Source organism: Coturnix japonica, chromosome 5 (genome assembly GCF_054131305.1).
Source record: "Coturnix japonica strain WE chromosome 5, WE-NBRP24, whole genome shotgun sequence".
NCBI classification, from domain to species: Eukaryota; Metazoa; Chordata; class Aves; order Galliformes; family Phasianidae; genus Coturnix; species Coturnix japonica.
Window position 1 is genome coordinate 46,732,869 of NC_140667.1, and position 20,812 is coordinate 46,753,680.

The window sequence follows — 20,812 nt, forward strand, 5'->3', positions numbered from 1 at the left end:
ATCCAAAGTTTGAGGCTCATTACTTCTGATGGCTTCTTCAGTAAAAATTTTCCCATACTCCCAGGACCTTATCCCTGTTTATGTTTATATCCCAGCATCATTCCATGATAAAATCTTTTGACTTGTAAATTTTTCCCATCAGGAAGATTGATGAGATTCAAATACAAATGGGCAAATATACACCAGAACCTTCAAGAGATATATAGACAAGTGAGGAAGAACACTATATTTCTTCTGAGAAATTGTGATTTTTTCCAAGGAGCTGACATGAGAGGAAACATGACATTTGAAACATTCATTTGTACCTAGTGCTTTAGCCATCACTATGCTTACGGCTCAGAGGTTAAAGGAAGAAAATATCATCCAGTTCTGTGTTCATCTCCCCTTTTTTTTTTTTTAGCTCTTCCTCCATGTAAAAATACTTTTCCAGATATTAGTAGTCATTTTCAAATTAGGCCAATGGAATTACATTCACAGTTCCCTTGTAAAAGGGAAAAAAGAGGAAAGGAAGGAATACAAGTTTTGTATATTTGAACTAAACTTTTGCTATGAACTACAAAAATAAATAAATAAATAAAACCTTCCCCTCTATATCCTTTTCCATTTCTTGGTATGCTTTTCTGCGCACTATTTAGTGCTGTACCAAACAAGACTCTTTTCACTCCCTTGAGCTCTCCTTGAGCTTTTTCCTCTTTTTCCTGAATCCATAATCCTATTGTTAATTCCTGTAAAAGGAAACATGAAACATTTTAGAATGAATGGCTGGCACAGCCACAGAGCTTGAGAAAAGATAGAAAATTTATGATCACTAGCCTAGCTAAGAAAACTGTAATATGATTGATTCTAAGTATATCTTGCAGAATGTAGCTATCTAACCACTCATTTCTTCTCTTTTTTTTTTTTTTTTCCTCCACCTCCCTCTTCTCACAGTAAAATAATTGCTAACAATAACCTCAGAAGCAGTAGAAGAAGAAAGTGCAGTGAAGGCTCAACTTAGAATTTCAGTAGCAATGTGACTGGAATATTTTGTCTTTTCCTGTTACAGGATTTGAACTGGGTATTTTAAACCTCAAAGTGAGGGGAACAGGTGAGAAAATGGATGCAATGATGCAGGTGACTATAAAAACATCTTGGACGTTAGGAAGCACTTCTTTACAGAAAGGGTAGTTAAACACTGGAATAGGCTCCCCAAGGAGGTGGTTTAGTCACCGTCCCTGGATGTGTTTAAGAGCCATTTGGATGTGGTGCTCAGGGATATGATTTAGCAGAGGGTTGTTAGAGTTAGGGTACTATGGTTAGGCTGTGGTTGGACTTGATGAACTTTGAGGTCTTTTCCAACCTGAGTAATTCCATGATTCTATGAAAAGCTGGTGCTGCAAAAGCGAAAAACAAAACTCTATGGTGAGACTGATGCAACTGTTCCGTTGGTCACCTGTTAATGTCAGTTCTGGGTAACATGAGGTTATCATGCAATTTTGCTTGCTCCAGATAGAAGAATTAACATCTCAGTGCATTCCAGCTTCATTGAATATCACTAGAGAATGGTGGTGGGTGTCACAGAAATGCTGTTGGGTATTTTCAAATACTGCCTGTGAAAAAAAGAATGCATCCACAGGTGATCCAAAGTAACATACATGAAGGAACTCATAATATTTGACAAATAATAGATGGCTTGGAAAATTCAGTGTTTTTTAGTGCCACCTTCTTTCAGTGTCACCTTTTTGCAGTGTCATGTCCCTGTAATTACCTCAAATCTAAATATAAGTTAGCCAATGTTAACTAAGAGAACTATGTAATTCAAAATGAAACATCTCTAAGAAAGGCAATTTTTCTCTCCAGCTGCTACGGAGTGTTATATTCTTCAGAATTTGATGTTTTTAATAATTTTGTTAAGTGTAAACATACGTGTATGTATTTTGATTTTTAATGTTCTCTTTTTCATTTATTTATTGACACTGAGTTATTGCTAATAGCGAGGTCACGGTAACACTTCAGATAATGAGTCTAAATGGCACCTTTTAGTTTTAAAGGTATGTTTATTTTCATAGCACTATTTTCAGGAACACTTTATATGCTTTCAGTTGTGATGGTCAGGCCTTAGAAATGTTTCTTTTTAAATCTTTGCTATGTGAAGGAAAAAAAAAAGTTACAAGCAGTTAAGTGATATGGTCATTTGTGGTTAAATATAGTTTTCGTCATTAAAATGACCAATCCTTATGATAAATTTAATGTCTTTAATGGGTCTTGCTCATCCTCCTCTCAGTGATTGCTATAAGCAGAGAGTTTGGAGGAGGAATCTTACTCAGCCTTTGCATGTGGGGAGCATTTTCTGTTTCTCAACCATGACATTACTGAGGGAGTTTGATAATGGTCTTCAAAAACCTTCTCTGACAGTCTAATGAATGTAAAGCTTCACAGCTTCCAGAATTTAACGGGGAGAGAGAAAGAAAACAGTGAAGTTCCCTTATTAACTCAAGACCTATAGAGGAAGCCTGCCTGAAACAGAGCTCTTCAGGGAACAAGAAGAAACAGGGTGACCCCTGTGGCAAGAAAGGCATCATCTCAGCAGCCAGGCCTTCTGCTTGGCCTGTAGTTCTTGTGCAGGTCTCTTGGATAGCTATGGTGAAAGTCATATGCTTCTTGTGCCCTGCACTGATAGTTAGGAATAGGAGTGCAATGAAGAATTAGTCCTGCAAATAGCTTTCTTTGGTGCAGCAGGACTTTTGGACAAAATATAAAGTCATCTGTTAAAAGTTGAAGGTCTGACTAAAGCCGTTTGCTGAATTTGACCTCAGTCTAAAAATGACCTTAGCTGTTCTGAAACTGCATTTTTAAACAAGAAATAAAAAATGCCCAGCTTGTATCCTGAAGATCTAAAATGTAGCTTGGCTAGGGGATTATTCTGTCTTAGTCCTCTGGGATAGTGCAACAAAATAAATGCCTCATCTGGCTGCTGTGTTCATCAAGCTGTCAAGCATAATCAAATATGGGGAGAAGAGTGGGGAGATAACCTTGACAGAGGCAGTGTGCTGCAAATTCAGGCAATATATAGCAAGTTCCCTTTCACATGTGCACTAATATTTTCTCCCACTGTGTTTATCATTCTCCACGCATAGCCTGCTATCTGCACATCAGTCACGCTCAACTTTCAGCAGCCTGGCTATTGCACACCTACACTCTGATTCCCACAGCCTTCATTCATTTCACTTTTGTATCAGCATCTAAACATCTCTGTGGAGACTATAGCATGTTCAGAAAATGAATGTTGCTAACAGATGTGTTTGTGAGGAGACCTCTGCTATATGGAGATATGGACAATTCTGGACACCTCTGTAGGCTAGATTTTGTGTTCCAGTAAATCTCATCTCTTCTAATTTAAACAAACAAACAAAACAAAACAAAACAAACAAACAAACAAAAAAGGAAAAGCAGAAAGAAAAACTCACCTGTATATAATGTGACTTTTGTCTTTTTTGTCTTTTGTAATGTGACTGTGACTTTTGAGGAACATAGATGTAACCTTTATCAAGAGCAACACAGAAATGTCTCAAGATGAAACATTATTAAAAAGTGGCAGATATAATACTGTCCAGTTGAAGCCATTGACTCTCCTACAGCACAGAACAAAAATTACTTAACTTTGTGTCTGCACTGCTAAGAACACGAAGGTTTTAGCAACCTCAGTCTTTAAATTTCAAGTGTATTGTTTAGCTCTGGAAATAAAACTACTAAGAGTTTAGAATTTATAAACTATTTTTGTATTCCATTCTTTTTGTCTGTTGCTTTGAATCTTTACGGATTTTCAACAAGATAGTGTTCTTTATACCATCTGTAACCAGCATCTTTCCAATATGTTACCAATGTAGCTTCTGTGGTTATTTCTCCTAAAGCTGATTCAAGAACATGTAGGGAAGGCAAGACAGAAAATCAGACTTCGGATGCCAAATTGATTTTCAGAAAGACATATTCATGTTAAGCTCTATTTAGTCAGCTTCTTGCTAACTATATTTGCTGTGTGTTGTTAAATTTGTCTTACTTGAAAATGTGTATTTTATCAGACTCTTCAAGAGGGACATTTATAGCCTTATATCATGTTAGGTAATGTGAGAAAATATGCGTTCCCAAACCATAAACATCTTGTCTTCCTTCTAAAGACAGAGAATGTATGCAACTTCCTAGAGTGCTTTATTTGTTTTTAAACCATTTTTCTAATTGATCTTTCCTAATCTTCAGCAAAAGTTCAAAAAGCGTGAAGTATTGTCATGAAATAAAGATGGGAAGAATTATTTGTGATTTAGACATAATATTTATATTTCTTGGTAAAAATTGGTTCTAAAATGATGTTTGCTTTCTTGAACAATTGAGGAAATACTGATTGCTTCAGGGTGTATGTTTCTGTCCTAGGCATGTTCTAGCAATTTTTTAAAGACTTATTTTGAGCAACTTGCTTTTCTCTTTGAAGGGAATATGATGAACAAACAGATTTTTGTGGGGACTTTAGCCCATCGAGATTTGTCCAGAGCTCCCAGAAGTATACATTATAGGAGGTTACATTATTTCAGCTGATTGGATTTATTTTTAATTTTAATTGTTCCCCAAAGTAAATGATATAGGTGCTAGCCTGATTGCTGATATACTAGAGAGACCACGGTCCAACTTGGTAGAAATAATAGTCCAAAAATTCATTTGAGGCAAATACTGCTAAAAACACAAAGCACAGTAATTGTTCTAGAAATTCTAGCCCAATTCCTGACAGAAAATAATCTGCCTTTGTTGCTCTATTCCTTAAACATATTTGGTGTTCAGAACAGTAGAGAACAAACTCTTCCATATAGTTGTGTAGCTAATAGTGGTGACCATGCTGAGAAAGAGCATTTTGTAGCAGAGAGTTTGCTCTATCTAGTAGTATTCTTGCTTTCTTTGTTTATCTTGTAGTTTCCATAAGAATAAACAGGAGGCATTATTTTCATGTCTGGGGAAGCTGTACACTAATGTACCTGGAACTAAATGCTTTGAAAATTATTTATTTTATGTAACATTCAGTTTCAACCCACTTGAAGGTCATATTTGTCTTCCTTTCTATAAATATATAGAATCATCCACACTATCTTACCTTCAAGTCCAAAAATATGTCATATCCATATAAGTTTTTGGAGAAGATTAACTTATTCTGGAGGAAATTTTTAGCACATTTTTTTTTTAGCACATTGAAGCAATGCAAACTTTGTTTATGCTTTTATTCCCGATATAAGTTGTTAAATAAAGTTGCTAGTGGCCCTTTGGAGTTAGTTGCTCCTTTTGAGATGTTACTAGATAAATTAGTTGAAATTACATGTGTCAAACCCTTGTTGAACTAAAGCCCTCAAAATAAATATAGTATGCAGATACATGAATAGTAATTTGGAAGAGAGAATGATAAAGGTTTATTGATACCTTCTTTGAATCAGAAAGTCACAGTTTTATCCCCTTTGGGATATAAGTAATATTGATAACATGAGGACTGAAGAAGAAAAGAAGTTGTCCTCTTGAAGAATATGTGCACTGGGTGCCATGCCAGTAGGACTTGTTTTTTGTTGTCTCACTGTCAAGACATTGCAGTTTGTCTTAAAATGGCATGTAATGGAAATTTGAACAATGAATTTGTGTATTCCATGTAGTATCCTTCTTGGCACTATTTCTCTAGTAACTTTGCTGATTTCAGATAGGGTAGAATTAATTTTCTTCCTAGAAGCTGCTTTTCTGCTGTGTTTTAGATTTAGGATAAGAAATGTAAATAAAACACCGATATTTTAGCTTTTGCTGAGAAATGCTTGCACTAAATCATGGTCTTTTCCACTTCTCATGTAACCCTGCCAGCAAGGAGGCTGTTGGTGCAAAAAAAGACTTGCACCTCTCCACAAGTCCTGCTTATCAGCAGCTGGTAGGTCTTTCTAGAAGAGACATCTAGTAGAGTGAATAATGATCTTCTCTTAGAGGGGAGTCTCTCTTTGTTGTCTGAACTGCCAATATTCCTGTTATTCTTGCAGGTTTCCCAACATATTTTCAAGGATTACCCAGAAACTAATATCTGAAAATGCTGTCAGCTACTCAGTGACTTAGGAATGGGACATGATAAGCATAGATGTCAGGACAGAAAATTAAAAATTATGTGTCAGGACAGGCATCAATTATGCAGTGCTAGCAAGACATGGCTTTCAAAGAGGTGGCATGAGAACTGGGAGGTGGTAATAATGTGTGTTCTTTTGTTTGATGGAAACATCATGGTGATGACACCTCAAAATATCAGATCTAGTTCCATCATGGTGGTGACATCACAAAATATCAAATCTAGTTCTAAAGAGACCTAATTTATTGGAAAATGCTGCTATAGATAAAACCTAATAACTCTGGAACATACTTGATTCTACTAATGAAAATGTGTAATATCTATGACAATAATTATAAAACTCCCAAATGCATGTCCCAGGTGTTCTTGTATAGGTGCAAACATATGCAAAACATGCTGAAGCTTTCAGAAAGTTTGCAATAATGAGGACTCTCAAAAAGTTAATCTGACTTCTCTATCCAAATGGTAATTTGAATGTTTGACCTTCCCCCAAAATCAAGAAGCTTCAGAACTTTACCTGGAACTTGTGGTTGAACTGAAAGATACTCAGTCTAGGACTGTTACATAAGAACACTGCAGGGGTAGCCCTGAAAACTTGTCAGAAGTTGACCACATAGTGTGATGTTTCAGTCTTCCACGTGGATTTTTGTAAAGCTGTCTGTACAGTATATATTTCATGCCTTAACACCTGAAGGATTACTCTGTTATTGTTCTCATTTCTGATGAATTTCCCTGAAGAAGTGTATTTTTAAAGAGTCTCTCATCTGCTAAAATATCTTTTATTTCTGGCAGCTAATAAGACCATCTCTTGCTTTTGTGCTGTCAAGGGAATTATAACGAGGTTTGATATGTTAAAAGATACAGAATAGGAATTCACAGTCTGGTAGAAGATACTGATGATGGATTGTTATGATTGATAGGGGATCAACAAAACAGGAAAGTTTTTTTGTAGGGAAAACTGGATTTTCACTTTGACACATTTTGTTGCTAATACTTTCTGGGAAGTTATTAGCATTCCTGCAGCCATCTCAACTGTCCCAAGAACAGCCAAATCTTATCCTGAGATATAGTGGTAGTGTGCCGTAGCTGCCTGCAGCGCTTGCTACACTGAGACTGCATCAAATCCTAAAATTAGCATTAGTAGCTGTTGTAGATGAATTGCCTTTAAAACTACAAAACCTGTCTAAAGTAATAGAGAAGAACACAGGCTACAGGAGGCCATACAGGTGGTAGGAATTGCTTGGAAAGTTTTGTTAATGTTGGATGTAATTTTGCTTTAAAGAAGAAGGAAAGCAGGGCAAATTAGTGAAACTAATGAAGGAACAGAAAGAATAAATTCTCTTCCAGTGTAGCATCAACTGGTTGAGATGGAACTATTTGTAGATGTGTCTTCTCACATTAAAATATTGGGAACATTATCTGTCCTTGATGAATAGAATTATATATCACATAAAAGTACCTTCTTTCCTGGAGCACAATTTTTCCAGTAGATCCCACCTCCTAGTAACCCCTCTTATGTAATGCAGTAATAAACTTATAATTGAGTATAAGGTTACACGAGTTACTTTATCAAATCAGTTGCTACAAATAAGGAAATACTTTTCCAGATGCTGCATAACATTTCTCTATTATTGTTCTATGGTAATAATATGTTTACAGTTACCTGTCTAATGCAGAATAAGCAAAGGCAAACCTGGCAGCCAGAATTTGCCATGAGTGCAGAATGTCCAGTTATTGCATTTTTCTGTAGGTTACATGTCCTCATTAGATAATGGGAGAAATAGACAAGTTACAAAAGCTATATTGTTATTTATCAGAGCAATGTACTGACTTACTACATGAAATACATTATGTATTAAGCACTGGAATAGGTTCCCTAGGGAGGTGGTTGAGTCACCATCCCTGGATGTGTTTAGGGACATGATTTAGCAGAGGGTTGTTAGTTAGGGTAGTATGGTTAGGTCGTAGTTGGACTCAATGATAGTAAGGTCTTTTCCAACCTGTATGATTCTATGATGTCAGAAAGAGTTTCCTATTTTTCTCCAAGCAATAACTGTTCAGACTAGATCTGCAATCAAATTGCTATGGGGAAAATTTCATTTTCCTTCCACAAAATTTTCCCTTTAACTGAGGAAGGAGATTACTTCTGTTTGCTGCTTGGCTGGAAGTGTTTATGTAATACCATGTTGCATAACGCTTCCCAGGGAGGATCCTGAGGTGCCTTCAATCAGCAATGGATGCAATGATCTCTATAAAATAAGTGCGGTGCAATCCAGTTTATAAAATGGTATGGATAGTTATTAATTATTTGAATGCCAACACTGTGCTCAGTATGGTGCAAATATGAGTCTTTCTCAAAGAAAGATGAGCTATTAGTTTTAATTGTGAAATACTTCAGGTAGAAACTGTCCATATTCCTGCCAATCCTTTTGCCATTCAGATCTGCTCTGCTGGCTCTGCCTGCTCAAGGAGAGTTACCCAGTAGCTTCAAACAGAACATTTGGCTGATAGTTAGGGAACACTGTAACCTGTGCTTTCATGCTTATCATGTCTCTTTATCAGGACAAAATGTCCTGACCCTCAGAGACACCTTTTGAGGACAAGTTTTTTTCCTCCATTGTTGAGCATGGTTTAAACACTGCATTTTTGATGTTAAGACTCCTATTCTGACAAACTTACTTGACTGAACCAACCATGCAGCTTTTTCCAAAACATAACTAAAATGCATTATACATTATAATTCCCATGACATAAATTCTATCCCTCATATATAAGCAAACAAAGTTTATTTTATTTTATTTTATTTTATTTTATTTTATTTTATTTTATTTTATTTTATTTTATTTTTCCTTATCCTAACCACTTTAGCTCAATAGTTTCAGAATGTGCTGAAGTATTAAGCAAAACTATTTCTGGGGTTGAGTCTGCAAACTACTTTTGCAAATTGGACTGGCTCTGCCTGTTTACTAGTAAATTTACATCTCTAGCACTGAGGCTAAATGGCACAAAGTAACTTCTATTCATATTAATGATCTCTGTAAGCTTTCTGGCTAGTTAGAATATATGACAGTTTTCTTCTGAGAATGTGCCTGTGTTCATATCAATTCTTAAACTATGTTCAGAAATTATTTAGGAAGTGCTAAGTATCTCGAGTCAAAGCTTTATATGCCAAGCTATAATGTCATTAGAATAGCACAGACAATTGTGTTTCATTGTCTAGGAACTTTTCTTCTCACTGGTCAGTAACCTAGGATTGGTCTTACAGGAACCCTTTTTTCTTTTTTCTTTTTTTTTTTTTTTTGCAATACTTATGAAACAGCTACAAGGACTTCATTCTGTTACATTCCTATTTCTTCCTCAATTTTCATCTGCGTAGTGATAAGAAAAACTCCTAAAACTTATTCTGAACAATTATTTTACAATTCAGGAGAGTCCAAAAAGTGTTTGCCAAAATATTTAACTAACTACCTTATATGAAGCTTTCAAGAATGCTTTCCTGACACCTTTACTGGGAAAATGTATGATTTCATACATAGGAAAGTATAAAAAGTAAAAACTTCTAGAATGTATGCTGTGAGCTATGCTGTGCCCTATGTCTGCAAGCTTGCAGATCCCTAAATGATCAAATGAATAGCTCATAAATAATACTTTTTATTGTACAGATCCATAGAAATATTAGGGAGGAAATTCTGTGCTATGTGTGTAGTTAGAATACTTAACATTGGTCATTCATGATTTTTGGACATCTTATATAAGTGACCAGAAAATACTGGTTTTAGTAACATTATCATCATCATCATCAACGGGAATGCACTAGTCATTTGTTCAAGTTTTGTATATTTAACCTTTCTTTCAGAGAAAATGAAAAAATGAAAAATGAATTTTCATTACAGGAAGAGCAACATTTTTGTGATGTTTGGGATGATAATGTGAGAAGAAAACAATTCTCTAAAGCTTATAAATTATAAAACAAAAGCATTTTATTGCACTAGTGGGTGTAAATTAAAATACATTTTAGCCAGTAGAAAGCACTAGTTCAGCTGGCTGCACTGGACACAACAGGATGAAATACTGGCATCAATAAATGCAGTATTCTGAAGCTCTTTAAAATGCATAAAACTTTTGTAGAGTTCAGACCAAGTGCTGACAACTTGTCAGGAACAATCTGTTCCAGTGTTCAGCCACTCTTACAATAAGAATGTATTTTCTTATGTTTGAAGGGAATTTTCTTTATTTCAGTGTCAGTACCCATTGCCTTCTGTCTTGTTGCTGTACCACTGAGAAGAATGTGGCTTTAATTTCTTTACTGCTCTCCATCAGGTTTTTATACATACAGATCCATATATATATGTATATATATGTATGTATCCATATATATACATACAGAGGGGGTCTTCCCCCTCCAAGCCTGTTCTTCTCTAGGTGACAACTCAGGCCATCTCATCCTCTCTTCGTATGACAGATGCTCCAAATCCTCTGCAACGAGTATTGCCCTTTGTGGGCCTTGCATCAGTCTAAGATTCTCTTGTGCTGGGAAGGCCAAAAGTTGTCCCAGCATTGCCAATATATCTTCCAGGGCCTACTAGAGAGGAAGAACCTCTTCTCTCAGTCTCCTGGTAATGCTTGTCCTAATGCAACTAAGGATGATGTTGGCCTTCCTTGCCACAGGGACACACTGCATGCAAGAAAGCAACACAATCTCCTGGTTTATCTCTCTCAGTTTTGTATCATCTGAAAACTTACTGAGGCTGTTCTTGGTCCCATCATCCAGGTCATTAGTCAAAATGTTGACCAATACCAGTTGCAGAATGCTCATTTGTGGTATAGCACTACCGACTTACACTTATTATAGAAATAGGACCATTCTACTTAGCCATTTTAAAATGAGTAAAAATATTGCAGAATGGGAAGGGAATCATTGCATTTTAGCTATTGTGCCTATAAGACTGACGTTTCCTGTTTTGCCTTCCTTCATTAAAGATCTAAGTCTTGCAGAGATCATATCCATATGGGTTTCAAGGATTTGGTGTGGAAGTGTAATGTGTGTAGAATTTACATACATCTACAATATTGAAATGTGGAAGAGTGGTTTCAATTACCATGGAAACTCCTAACTGTTTCGAACCTATGATTACTAGTGATCAATAATCCAGGCTGCAGAGGAAATGTAGTTGCATGCATGTTAAGAAATAAGCATCCCAAAATAATTTTTTTTTAATATCTAGCCCCAGATATCATGAAAGTATGGGGCAGAAAATGAAACTCAGATTTGATATTAGAGAGCTGTTCTATTCGATTTGCATAGTTAGCATATACATTATGTTCTGGTTTCTGCAGAAATTGAACAAGAGGAACAGAGATACTGGCAACAAGTCAAAGTTGAAGGTTTATTTGTCATCTTATAAAGTAAATTAATTATTTTCCAACACAGCTTCTGAACTTTTTTGAAAGGTCGCTCCTTCACTGAAGGGGAAATTTTCTTTCAATCTAGTCCTCTTCTTGCTTTGGCTTGATTTATGTTTCATCTTCGCAAATATAATCTGAAAATGAAAAATAACACAATGGCATAAAGATGTTATTGGAAAACATGAAATAACATCACTTTCATTATTGCTGACATGAAACCAAACTGACCTGTGAATAAAAGCACTGCAGCCTGATCAAAAACTTCCTCTTTGCCACCAAAAATAGTTTGGCTTTTTGTAGTTGTTGTTGTTATTTTATTTTCAGTGTTGAACTCCTGGATAGTCTTTCCTACAAAGGAAGAAGGTCAGGGTTGTTATTGGCTTAACACAGTATTGCAGAGGTGGAGATGCTCTTGGCAATGAGATAAGCACTGAAGGTATTTGAAAGAGGTAAAAAGGAATTTTCCATGTGATTTCCTGAGAAGTTCTTCCCATGTTTGGAAGACAAAATGAAGAAGGAAAGCAAAAGATAGGTGATAAAGAGATAAAGGATGCAACTGTGTAAATTATAGATGGCCTGCTAGAAAATGTGATTTTAGAGTCAGTCTGTGTCTTCCACTAAATCACTGTGTAAGCTTGGTACAATCAGAGAGTCTTTAAGTACTTCAGTCATCCATTTTCAAAAGTGTAGCTACTTAGCATGAGCACTGGGAGCACAAAACTACATCAGATAGTAGAATGCCCAAGAACTGCAGTGAAGAGGATTTGGAAGACTGCATTGGGGTCTTGCATAAGGTGGAAGAGTTATGACACTCTGAAACCAGATAGGCAAGAGGATGTTAAGAGATATTCAGGATGAATGAAATCCAAGTACGTGTATGCACCCTACTGCTGTCAATTCTGCACTGGACAAATTGGTTGGTGTGAAATATCCAAAGAAAATCTCCTATACAAATCAGAAGAGAGAAGTACCATGGATTAAAACTCCTGAACTCTCTATAATCAGATTTGGCCAATTTTCAGATTTTTTTTTTTTTTGTTGATGTTTCTCTCTGTTAAAGAGAGCAGATTGGGAAAACCAAAAACAACTACAAAAAACAGCAAACTGCTCTGCAGCAATTGAAGAAAATACATGTTTTTTAAATGTTGGCCATTTATTTAGCCTTATACTTGGCGAATATGCTATCTGACTTAAGAAAATATTCTCCTGAAAGAGTGGAAATGCATTTTTAGAATGAACTACAGCAGACAAAACTTCACTACATACTTATTAAAATGTGATCACGCTCTGTTACCCAAAACACTTCTTTCAACCTGTAGTGTCTTCCAGTGTCTCTCAAACCTGTTGATTGAATATAATGAATAGTTTAATCACTGTTTGTAGATGTACACCCAGTCACTAATGCATTAGTGTATATTCATCCATTTTAGTGAATGTAACTATTCACAGTGCAAGGCACAGTTTTTTTTATTGGACTCTGGTACTTCGATCTCATTAGAGGTATTTTCCTTCCAAACTGAAGGATAGTTTGATTTTTGATCACATTAAGCTAACATAAAAAGCCTTGCCTGTCAGCATTCTGTTCATGTGATCATTACTAATACTGTCTTATGGCTGATGCAAAATCCCTGGCTCATTTTTATAGACTGTCTTGCAATCTGCTGCTTCAAAATATTATTTAGGAATAAATATGGTTATCAGTGACAGTTTTCTGTGTTTCAGAACAGTTTGAGTATCTTACAAAGTGCACGATCCTGTGATATTTCTCTGCAATAAAATATGAATGAAGGTGCACAGTGAAAGACCTATTTATGGCTTCTTAAATACCAGTAATCATACAGTAAAAAAATCCTTAGTTTTACTGAGCCTGACAGCAGAACATAGAGACTGCATTTAAAAATCTGACCTGACTGGATTTGAGCTTGACCATTCAAAAAGTACTGATAACAGTTTTCTGTCTTTGTGTAACAATATTTCTTATTTATGTAACAATATTTCTTGTCTTTTTACTGGATATCTCCATCTTAGATTGACTAGAAGAATTTAAATATATGAAGTAATTATGGAGATGGAAGAAAAAGACTGTTCTTTTTATCTTCTGTCACTACTCTTCACGAGGTTTTCTTGTTTACTAGTACAGAAGGAGTTTGAGAGTAGGTTATGTTTGGTAAGGTCTTAATTTTCATCATCAGAGTAATCTAAGCCAAATGTTATGTTTGGATCATACATATCAGAAGATAATAAGAGGAGCTGTTTTTCTGGATTATTTTGTCAGGGATAATTTTTACTGGTTCTTACAAGCATACAGTGCAAATTCATTTAGTGATTGGCAACTCTGCCTGCATGGAGGTTAGTAATGGATGATCTTTGAGGTCCTTTCCAATCCAAGCCATTCTATGATTCTGTAATTATGATTTTGTGATGTACCAAAAGCAGCTCAACGTGGCTTTCACATGCATATGGAATTTGTCATACTTTCTCATTACAAAAGAAACTTATGATGACGAATCCAAACCTTTTTTGTTACCTCTGAGATCATAAGATATTGGTAACACCTTACAAGGAAAGAGTGGATCTGACTTCCTAGGCATCAAATTCAGTGTTGAAACTGGGATATTAGTGCTTTTTCCTCTTGTGGGCAACATGATGTTTACTCAGAGATTAAAAGGAAGCTGACCATAAAGAATGAGTCTACACACAAGGGTGGAACAATTTCTTTTTTACATGCATCAGCACTGGCGCCTCCTTGACATTACAACAACTAGAAGCTGAAAGGTTGAGGAAGGAATTTTACTGTCAGAAACTATCCTAGCACTGGAAATACACAAAGGGTAGTAACAATATGCTGAAGATAGAACCTCTTTTGTTGTTGTTGGGTACTGTGTACCTCCTGTAATTTTTTATATTTAATGCTGCCTTTAAAGACATTTTCTTGACTTAATTGGGCTCTTGTTGTATGGTCATAGATGGTGAAGGTTTGTGGTTTTGGTCTCCAGCTCCTCATCATGCTATTATAAAAGAGGCTGAACTTCTGTTGTAGGGGTAAGGTTTAATCTCTCACTCTTCTTAACTAAAATTTGAAAATAATGTTTGGGAATGTTTTACGGAGGTTTCACAGAGCTTTGCATATCCACTTATGTGGATAAAGCCTGGTTACAACAAAAGGAGTCTTCTATAGAAATGTCAATTCTCCAGCCTGGAACATTGAAAAAGTGGAGGAGACATTTGCAAACCGTGCTAAACTCTAGTAAATAAATGTTTATTCAGATCTCTGTGCTGGAGAACAGTGATGGTGCATGACTTAGAGCTAAAGCAATGAGAGCCTGTGAGGAGGAAGGTCACTTGGGAGCGACAGTCAGGAGAGACTAAAGCAGACAGGAGCACTGAGGCAGCTCACTGCAAAAACAGTGGCAGCCTCAGTTAAGCTCTGGTTCCAGGCAACACCTGACAGCCCTTAGCTTAGCATAAGCATTGCTCAAGAAAAAGTAACAATCTGGCCTCTGCAGAGGTAAAGACTGTAAACAGTCTTAGTTACACTAAGAAACCAGTCAGTGCTCCTCTATTTATCTACCATGTTGTTTTTTCTTCCTTCAATGAAACACTGCAAAGGCAATTAATTCATATTTGCAAATGATAAAAAATAGTTCATTAAACACAAGGTTTAATTTTCTTTGATAGAGAGGCTCAAGACAAAGGGATTTATTTTTATTTTATTTTTTTTTTTTGCAGTCCCTTAAATTTTAGCCTAGCCTTTTTTGCTGCTAGTCAAAACCTGTCAGCACAGCTACAGCTGTCCTTGATTACACTGATAAATCTGCAGTGGCTATGTAGCTTACTGGTTATCAACAAAACTGCAAATTTTAAATGATGTGATATCTTATGTAGGGTCAAAGACTTACAAAGTGAAAAAATTAGAGTGTGTTAATTTGTTTGACACAAGTTTTATTGGAATTTTTTTATAGGCACATAAGAATGGAAAGGAATAGAACTTTTTTTTTTTTCTTTTTTCTTTTTTTCCTTTTTAACTGCCTTAGCAATTAGATTTTGTGTCTTGAGGGAGCTCAGGGCAATTCCTTCTTCTTGCCTGAGGTAACTAGGCTTCTTTTAGAGAAGTTTTGTAACAGTCATACTAGCAGAAATTTGGAATTTGACTATTGGTGCTTCCTGTTAGCACTGTTCTCATGTTCTCCAGAGTGAGGAGGAATATGAACTGATTGTCCCACCTTTTGAGGTCTGTGTGCTGTTGGCTAACAGTATCATATTTCTGAGGCTGATCTACAGTTTTACCAATGCAAAGTGCATTGACTCTGTAAAGTGAAGTGTTTTTTCATAAACAGAAAATAAGAATGAATATCCATCTTAATAATCTGGATTTTCCATACTGTAGAAGAAACATTTGATAATCAGCTGTTGCTGATTACAAAAACAAGAAAACTTCTTTGGAAGTGGAAAGAAACCAAACAGAAGGACTGCATACTGCCAGCCAACTACTGATTCTCACCACACTTAGAGAAATCTGTGCTAGTTAACCCACCACTGCTCTCCTTTGGCTTATAACTGGCAAAAGGCATCTGGTGCTGTAACATGGTCACGTGGACATTTCAGCAAATATGAAGACATACATAACCAGTTTAAAAACCTATACATATAATTGTTTGGGAACTGTTGGATCACGGCCTGAACCACTGATTGATCACCTGAGGCAAGCACTGAGTTAGCTGTGGGAGCACAGGTGAAAGCAATTCAACTGTGTGACCAGAAGTGGTGGAGCCTGGCTCTGCCTCTCCTAGACCCCATTTAAGGGCTGACGGTCACTGAGGAAGGTTCTCTTTCTGAAGTTTGCTCCCATTGGAGTTTTTCTGCAAGCCTAGGATACAGGTGAGAATTTTCATTTCTTTTTGATTATCCTTTTCTACTGTGTAAATCTTTCTAGTTATGCAATCTGTAGATACCAGCCTAACCACACCACTCTGTGTATTTGTTGATTGTACAGCAATGTGCTATTTGATGACCACCAAAGTAACAGAGATGTTGGTCTGAAATTTTATTTCCAGTATAGCATATCTTCAGCAACTAAATTATGATAATATTGCTAGTATATGAGTGTCACTCTCATCAGGTATTTAAAGGTTTCAGTTATTCTTTGCTCCCTAGTACAGGAAGTCATTAAAGCCTTGATGTTCTAGTGTTTAATTAACTTGTGTTTCCTTATTCATTTAAGAACGTGTATTTCACGGCTTGCTGCAAGTGGTAGGTTTGCCTTTACACAATGTTGTTAGAGAATAAATTGCATTATGAATTCTATCCAATCCTAGTAGTCTGAAGTATTTAACTTGACTCTAATTGCAGTGCTATGGCAAAGACATTAGATGTTTTAAATAGAAATTTATTTTTAAGAGGAATTCTGGTTTTATATATGTATTTTTAAATTAGAATAATGGTGGTGACCAAATATAGCTTTTAATGTGATGTACTGTAGCCTAAACTTAAAATCTAGAATTCTGTGGCTGGAGATCTCAATGGGAAGAACTGATTCAGTGGCTCTTCTGAAAGATAACTAAGATCTTCATCTTTGTATAATATAAAGATGCAATTAGCACTTGGCTAAATGTTAAATGCTAGTTGTTAGGGTCAATCTTGGGAAATAAATCACAACAAACAAAAAATAATTCTGGTTAACTGGCAAAATATCTGTAGTGTACAGAATCTTGAACTGTGTTTTACAGTTTAATAGCAGTACCTTTTGTGTTAGGGTGTGTGTTTTTCACAGCCTGAGATATGCAGGAGTTTAGCCAATGTACAATTCTTAGAGTAATTGAAGTTTGCATAAGCTGAACAGAGGCTTCAATTTTATTGGATAGTATTCCCAAATATTCCATTGCAGTTGAAATAAGCTCAAGCTACATAAATAACCTGAACTTGATTTAAATAGCTGTTCTGGGCCAGGATAAAAATGGATCTCAAAGCACAGAGCAGGGAAGCTGTCCATCTTTTTGTTGTCTGTGACATATGTTCACACATCTGGTAGAAGAGGAGGGGGCAAAACACCAGATGCAGAGGCAGCGAACAAAAGCTACACTGCAAAGTGAAAAGGTGGGGATGAGGATCCTGAGGAAATTGGATAATTAAGAAATTAAGTGAAATGGGAATTAACTAGAGTGGGGAAGAAATTAACTGAAAATGAAGAAGCAGTAGGGACTGATTGCATAGAGACATAGTATTAAGGATCTGGAGATTGCTAAGTGTAGGTTATGCGTGGAGCTACTGAAGGCTTAACTGCTCATAACTGCTTGCAAAAGAAGGCTGATGTAAGGTAGAGAATCCTGGAGAAAGATTATTGATTATTTCATAAGCCAGAATAGGAGATGAGGGTTTTTAAGGTAAAATATGTACTTGCTTATTCTACCATGTCACACCGAAGATATCATTTTAAAAGAATGCTGAGAATTAACTAGTACTCTGGGTTTAGCTTTCATTGTTTTTTAGCCATATCTGCAAACTTTTAGTACATCTGCAGATCCAACCCTGTGGTGTCCAGATGGAAGCTAAGAAAATTAAGAATATAGGGTAACAGAGGCCCCACAAAACATCTGCATTACAGCATAATCACATATAATTGTATCAGACAGTATAGTTCTATTGATGCAGCTATTTTCTGATGCTTTCTGCTTGACTTTGTGATTTCATTGTTCAAGTAGGTATGTCAAGTAGGTTTGTGTAAATGCATTTAACTTAAGAACAGTAGTTGCTAAGAGGTTCTGATTCAAGAAATAACCTTCCTTGTAATACAGCTGTACTGTAAACATAAGTTTTCATAATGATGATTGCTCCTGAACTCCGATTAACATATGAGCACTGTATGGTCTCTGCTATAGTATGAGCACTGTTGTGCTTCCTGCTAAATGTTTAGGAAAGGACTCTACTTACAAAGTCAAAGTGGTAAATCCTGGGTATTATGTCAGAAAAATGTTTCTCAGGGAAGTCCGCCTCTCCTCTATGGTAATATTCATACTATACATACACAAATGAGGTGGGCAGGAGTCAGAGGATGTGAGAGCTCAGTTCTTGAGCAAGAAGGGACACATTTTCTGCTGCCCAAGCAAAGGTGAGGCATGCCAGACAGCCTCTTGCACACATGAAGTTGATAAGAGAATTTCTCTAATCTGGCCTTGATGCTAATGCTTCTATTTTTGTAATAAGCTTATTCCAGTACTTGAGTTTAAATCAAAACAAAGCCAGAGTGAAACTAAATGGATTTTATTGTCACAACGTTCTGCTTGAGCAGTGTAACTCCTAGAATAGTTTTTTCATTATTTGGTCCAAGATAAAGATATCAGCTTATTGCTCCTGTGTAAGCACTTCTCCATGTCTGCAATGCCAATCTTTAACATTTCCAAAGGGCACTTGAACCACTCAGTTTTCAATAACTTTTTTTTTTATCCACACTCTCACAGATAAGATTTTGATTTCTCCCAACATCGTAGTTCCAGAAGCTAATAATGACTAAAGGCTCTAGCAACAGCTATCTTTGGAACATTACTTGTTTCTTTCTCAGTATCTTCAATTTCTTATTGACGCTTCTGGTCACATTTAAACTGTGTTTTGTTTTATTTTAACCTGCCACATGTTTTTCCCTAAGCTTTCTCTTACTGTTTTGAAACTTCTGTAATTTAAAGGAAATCCTGATTCTGTGCCCAGTATTTTCTCCAGCATGATTATTCGGACTTATAAAATCTGAGGAAGCTAAGCATTACAGTTAATGCAGTGTAAAAAGAAAAATTCAGGTCTTATGTCACCTCTCCTTTCTTTCTCTCTCCCCCCCAACATGTGAGTTTTCCTTGAAGCTACAATATGGTTCAAATTATTTGCTTTCCTTTTGCTGTTAGGCATCTTCAATTGATTAAATTCACTTGTTTGTTTCTAAGCTTTGTTTCTCTATTCTGGTTTCTCTGATCAATACACTCTGTGCTGGACAAGTTCAAAATGGTTCAGACTTGCTCAGTGGGTACTTGGCTATGTTAGAATAAATTAGAAAAGAGCAGATAGACAGCAGGTTTTCCTTTTTTATCTCTTCCTGTGTGTTTTAAGCTGTATCTTTAATTCTAGATCAAGGTTAGGATTTTATTTTATCTGAGTGTATCAACAAATATCTTTTTTTTTTTTTGTGGTATTTAGTTCCCACAAAAATGTCAGAAAATCAGTCAAATCCTCTCTTTCTTCCTTTTCAGCATAGCTGCCCATGTAGAAAGGCTTAGAAATCTTTCCATATCCAAAGTGATATTTTTGTCTTAGGTGTTTTTTCTTGGAGTATGCAAGCAAATGAAAATCAAGCTGAGAGGGAAAGGGGCTTCTTGGTTTCTTTCATGTGATAGTTTTGGCCTGCTCTCTCAATAAACTAACCATAGCTCCTGTGACTTTCATTTTGCTTTTTCTACTCTAAAAACAGAAGCAATGCTTCCGACCAGCAAAATAATTTATTTTTATATTAAAGCTGGCTGATGCTGAATGAAGCCCATGTTCTTCTCTTGCCAGGGAAGCATCCATAGCTTTGTTTCTAACTCGTTCAAGTTTAATATTTTTAGGGTTGAAAAGCATATAAACCACACTCTAAGCATCGATCTACTTTTGTGTTGGTATTTTTGTTTGTTTTGGTTTTTTTTATTTTGAACATTAATGCTCTTGTATCCTGAAAAGGCCTTTACCAGCTCCATCTGACCATTTCCATGCTACTCTTCCTGCAGTTCTCTGAAAAATCTGACCTCTAGAATTACATTCGCGACCATGCAGTGAGCCAAATAGATCTTTTCAGTAACTACATTATAACATCTAACTGTAAATATAGAGAAGCATTTTCTGTCCAACCTTAAAAAATCTGTGCACATTTTTCAGCATTGTTTACATTGGTAAATATGTCACTGTATTTGTTGATGTTACAGCATGAATCAAATGATACATTCTTTGGTTGTATGAAAGAATGTTGTATAAGCTGCATAGGCTTTGCTATAGCTGTATAAGGTGCTTCTGAGGTGCTGAGAATTTAATATTGGTTTCCACACACCTGTGCATTTGCTACAGAAGACAGAACTGTAGTGGGAAAGATTGTGGGCTATTGTTTTGTGTGATGCTTTAGGTAGCTGTTGGAGAAAGCTGCAGTATGAAAGGTTCTATCTTTATTCAATCAGTATCCATTGCATATCCATGACTCAAACTCCTACTTACTGATAAGAAAAACACATTTAAATATAAATTAAGATGAATCTTCTTTCCTTACTCCCTCAAAATATGTTGAGTTTCCTAGAA